We start from the raw sequence: 5,595 nt of genomic DNA on the forward strand, positions 1-5,595 counted from the left end.
AGACGTGCACTCGACGCATACAAGCTTTTTCGTATTATCCTCCATTTTTGTGGCGCACAATGCGCACTTCCTGAGCCTGCTTTTGGATTCCAATTTTTTGGATGCATCCTCCTGCAATGGAAATGTAGGAGAGGCTATTAACTTGGAGGATAATAGTGCAATTTACATGACAAGTTCTTTGTCCAAGTGGACTACTCACACTTGCTGCACTTCCCCTGTTTCCTTCCACGGTCTCCATTTTCCTGTAGAGCTGGAAGAAGCGTGGCAGTATTCCCAAAAGGGTGAGCTGCCTGGGAAAAGGATGGTTTTTATTTGAATTTGGCGTCTCCCGCCGCATTCCCGGCATCTGGGCCCGCCCCCGGCATCTGACGTCGTCGGGAGCATGCCCCCTAGCTTGCATGCACATCATCTCGGTCAGCGAGCGTGGCCGCACCCAATCAGCGCGTGCGCGTCACCTGGGCCGCGTCATCAGCCAGCGCAGCCGCGTCATCAGCCAGTGTGGCCGTGTTATCAATCAGTGCGGCCGGCATATTACCAAAGGAGGCCTGAGTTCTCCTATGGGGCCGATTCAGCCAATCAGCTGGCTGGAATCGGCACCACGTGACACAGCGGCGTGCCCGCGCATTGCCGTGCACAGGATTGTGCTGCCTGAGTTCTCCTGTGCGGCCGATTCAGCCAACAGCGGCGTGCCCGCGCATTGCCGTGCACAGGATTGTGCTTTGCCCGCGCTTTCACATGTTCAGTGCCTTGCCATGCACTCGTGTGGACACAGGATTGTGCCTTGCCCGCGGTTTACATGCCACTCGTGTGTGGCACAGAGAGTTATTGATTTGGCAGGTATTTTTTGTGCTTTTTGGCAGGTATTTTTTGTGCTTTTTGGCAGGTTTTTTTTGTGCTTTTTGGCAGGTTTTTTTTGTGCTTTTGCCAAAGGTGATTATTTCTTTTGCGCACGTGGATTTGCCAGCGGAAGTTTTACATCTTTTGCGCAAGTGGATTTGCCAGCGGACGTTTTACACAGGACTACTAAAAGCCAAGGTAAGCTGCTGCATCTGCTCATTTAATTGCGCTCTTACTTCCCCTGCGCGCATTGGCGGAGAGGCGGCCAATTCTGCATGCCGCTGCATTGTCCACGAGCGCGATCCCCAGCATGCCGCTGCATTGTCGCCGCGATCCCCAGCATGCCGCTGCATTGTCCACGAGCGCGATCCCCAGCATGCCACTGCATTTTCGCCATGCCGCTGCATTGTCCACGAGCGCGATCCCCAGCATGCCGCTGCATTGTCCACGAGCGCGATCCCCAGCATGCCGCTGCATTGTCGCTGCGATCCCCAGCATGCCGCTGTATTATCGCCATGCCGCTGCATTGTCCACGAGCGCGATCCCCAGCATGCCGCTGCATTGTCGCCGCGATCCCCAGCATGCCGCTGCATTGTCGCCGCGATCCCCAGCATGCCGCTGCATTGTCGCCGCAATCCCCAGCATGCCGCTGCATTGTCGCCGCAATCCCCAGCATGCCGCTGCATTGTTGCCGCGATCCTCAGCATGCCGCTGCATACATGGTCGCCGCTGCATTGTCCACGAGCGCGATCCCCCAGCATGCCACTGCATTGTCGCCATGCAGCTGCATTGTCCACGAGCGCGATCCCCAGCTTGCCGCTGCATTGTCGCCGCGATCCCCAGCATGCCGCTGCATGCATGGTCGCCGCTGCATTGTCCACGAGCACGATCCCCAGCATGCCGCTGCATTGCTATGTGTGGAGACGCGGTTACCAGAGATTTGTGCGCTGTGCGCTGCTACGTGTGGAGACGCGATTACCTGAGATTTGTGCGCTGTGCGCTGCTACGTGTGGAGACAACACCCAAGATTTGTGCGCTACGTGTGGTGAGTACGTCACCTGAGATTTGCGTGACGCCACCTGACGCAACCTGTCTTTTTTTTGCAGATTTGTGCGCCTTATTGCAAAATAACGTGTGGAGAGGATCCTGACGTTTGGACGCGTTTCGAGAAGAATTTCGCTTCGCTCGGACACCATCTGACATCACTCAGCGAGGTAAGCTGCTGCATCTGCCAAATTTTTCATTGCTTGCATATGCTCATGTGTACATGCATGCGTGCCTGTATGCGTACATGCCTGTATGCGTACATGCATGCATGCCTTATGCGTACATGCGTGCCTGCGTGTATGCGTACGTGCGTGCCTGTATGCCTATGTGCGGGCATGCGTGCCGTATGCGTGCGGGCATGCGTGCCGTATGCGTGCGGGCATGCGTGCCGTATGCGTGCCGTATGCGTGCGGGCATGCGTGCATGCCTTATGCGTGCGGGCATGCGTGCATGCCTTATGCGTGCGGGCATGCCTTATGCGTGCGGGCATGCCTTATGCGTGCGTGCATGCCTTGTGCGTGCGTGCATGCGTGCCTGCATGCATGCCTGTATGCGTGCGTGCATGCATGCCTGTGTGCGTGCGTGCCTTATGCGTGCGGGCATGCGTGCATGCCTTATGCGTGCGGGCATGCATGCCTTATGCGTGCGGGCATGCCTTATGCGTGCGGGCATGCGGGCATGCCTTATGCGTGCGGGCATGCGGGCATGCCTTATGCGTGCGGGCATGCGGGCATGCCTTATGCGTGCGGGCATGCGGGCATGCCTTATGCGTGCGGGCATGCGTGCCTTATGCGTGCGGGCATGCGTGCAGGCATGCGTGCATGCCTTGTGCGGGCATGCGTGCATGCCTTGTGCGTACGGGCATGCGTGCCTGCATGCCTTATGCGTGCGGGCATGCATGCCTTATGCGTGCATGCCTTATGCGTGCGGGCATGCGTGCATGCCTTATGCGTGCGGGCATGCGTGCCTTATGCGTGCGGGCATGCGTGCCTTATGCGTGCGGGCATGCATGCCTTGTGCGTGCGGGCATGCCTTATGCGTGCGGGCATGCGGGCATGCCTTATGCGTGCGGGCATGCGGGCATGCCTTATGCGTGCGGGCATGCGGGCATGCCTTATGCGTGCGGGCATGCGTGCCTTATGCGTGCGGGCATGCGTGCCTTATGCGTGCGGGCATGCGTGCGGGCATGCGTGCATGCCTTGTGCATGCCCTTGTGCGGGCATGCGTGCATGCCTTGTGCGTACGGGCATGCGTGCCTGCATGCCTTATGCGTGCGGGCATGCATGCCTTATGCGTGCATGCCTTATGCGTGCGGGCATGCGTGCATGCCTTATGCGTGCGGGCATGCGTGCCTTATGCGTGCGGGCATGCGTGCCTTATGCGTGCGGGCATTATGCGTACACGCACGCGTGCCTGTATGCGTGCATGCCTTATGCGTACACGCATGCCTGTGTGTACACGCATGCCTGTGTGTACACGCATGCCTGTGTGTACACGCATGCCTGTATGCGTACACGCATGCCTGTATGCGTACACACATGCATGCCTGTATGCGTACATGCATGCCTGTATGCGTACATGCATGCCTGTATGCCTATGTGCGTGCATGCATGCCTTATGCGTGCATGCCTTATGCGTACACGCACGCGTGCCTGTATGCGTGCATGCCTTATGCGTACACGCACGCGTGCCTGTATGCGTACACGCACGCGTTCCTGTGTGCATGCATGCCTGTATGCGTGCATGTATGTATACATGCATGTATGCTCACCCACTTACTCAGCCACCCCCTCTCTCTCTCTCACACACTTGCTGTGTTAAATTCGTCTTATTGGGCGAAAAAGACATAACATTAGATTTGAGCATTTAATTCCTTTTTTTAAGCAAACGTACAGGTTCCATCCCAATACTGCACCAACCTTCGGAGAAACATACCAATTGTCCAAATACGATGTCTTTATCTATTAAAGTAGGAGTGAAGAAAAGCAGGGACAGTGCAAGAACTAGGAAAACCCACGGAATTAAGCCAATTGCAGGCAGGGTTAATTTTTTTTTTCTTCCTCCTTCTAGGTCAGCTGATACGTTTTGGTCAGAATACTGCACTGTGGTAACCGTTTCCGGTGCTCACAACCACAGAGTTGAATCACCAGAGAGCCAAAAGTTCCCAGATGTTGGCTCCGGAGGACGCTTAAAAGCTGGAAATGGCCCATCACCTGCTATGGAAATCCATCATCAGGATCTGATGGAGCAGTACGATGAAGATTGTCAGGTTGCATGTGATGCTGCTCACTGTCCCTCGTTAGTCGGTTCACAGTTTATACACTAAGCTATTTATCCCCTTAGAGAACAAGCCTGTTTGCGCCTTAGTGACAGACTGAAAACTTGGAACTTTACATGTGTCACTTGACATATCATAAGTCCGTAAAGGTTTTGCATATCCAAGTGACTGTGACATTTTTTTCTTCCCCTTGTTGTACTTCTGTTAGGTAGTAAAAAAGGACTGTTAAAAGTTGTGTATATTTATTAAAATTGCTACTTTGCACAATTTTGAATTTTCATTTTTTCACATTGTCAAATGTCATATATAAAATAAGTGCCAACATTCTGTACAAATCTCTGCGAACATATAGATTTCCATCTGTTCACTTTATTCTGGAAGCACGGTTTAAAACTTTTGTACATTTATTTTTTCCATTTAGGAGACGTACAAATTTAACATTACTTTTCAGAATTTTGAGGAACACTTAGTTTTCCTACACCAATCCAAGTTTGCAAAGGCTGCTAGGTGTCATAATTAAGGATGAGCGAGTATACTCGCTAAGGCACTACTCGTTCAAGTAATGTGCCTTAGACGAGTATCTCCCTGCTCGTCCATAAAGATTCGGGGACCGCTGCGGCTGACAGGTGAGTCGCAGGGGAGATAGAGAGATCTCCCCTCCGTTCCTCCCCGCTCTCCCTCACGGCGGCCCCCGAATCTTTAAGGATGAGCAGGGAGACACTCGTTTAAGGCACATTACTCGAACGAGTAGTACCTTAGCAAGTATACTCGCTCATCCTTAATTATGACACCTAGCAGCCTTTGTGACATAGACAAAAGGCCGCTGTGTTTATGGGTCTTTTCTGTTTAATGCATTGCAGTAAAATATTGCGCAGTTTTTCAGGATCCTCCGTCATAATTATTTTTTTTAAAAAGCGTATTAAAAACAAGGGAGTCACTGGGAAAAAACAGTGCATTAAAAGAAGGGTTTAAAGATTGCTGAACGACGAGGGTCTCTTCACTGTCTGCCAGCCTTCCCGTTCTCAAGGACGTCAGATCTGCAGGAAATGACGAGAAATCAGCAGGTTAACAGTCACATCCCACCAGTATTACTGATTCCTAGATCCGCTCAACCCACTTACAATGACCACTACTCCCCCAACCAGGTCAGAAGAATTATGCATGCATCTATACATACATACATGCATGCGTGCATCTATGCATGCATGTGTGCATCTGCATGCATGTACACGCATGCGTGCATCGATACATAAATGCATGCATACAGGCACGCGTGCATGTCCGCATACAGGCACGCGTGCATGTCCGCATACAGGCACGCGTGCATGTCCGCATACAGGCACGCGTGCATGTCCGCATACAGGCACGCGTGCATGTCCGCATACAGGCACGCGTGCATGTCCGCATACAGGCACGCGTGCATGTCCGCATAC

The 5,595-nt window shown here is 53.1% G+C and overlaps 1 long non-coding RNA gene across 1 annotated transcript; it reads left to right on the forward strand.

Moving 5' to 3' along the window:
• The first annotated feature begins 529 nt into the window (after nucleotides 1–529).
• On the forward strand, nucleotides 530–4,429 carry LOC136572937 (uncharacterized). The gene is made up of 3 exons (XR_010785829.1): nucleotides 530–1,035; nucleotides 1,944–2,051; nucleotides 3,955–4,429. It is a non-coding gene; the product is annotated as an uncharacterized lncRNA (long non-coding RNA).
• Nucleotides 4,430–5,595: the final 1,166 nt, after the last annotated feature.

This window comes from Eleutherodactylus coqui, chromosome 7 (assembly GCF_035609145.1).
Source record: "Eleutherodactylus coqui strain aEleCoq1 chromosome 7, aEleCoq1.hap1, whole genome shotgun sequence".
Taxonomy (NCBI): domain Eukaryota; kingdom Metazoa; phylum Chordata; class Amphibia; order Anura; family Eleutherodactylidae; genus Eleutherodactylus; species Eleutherodactylus coqui.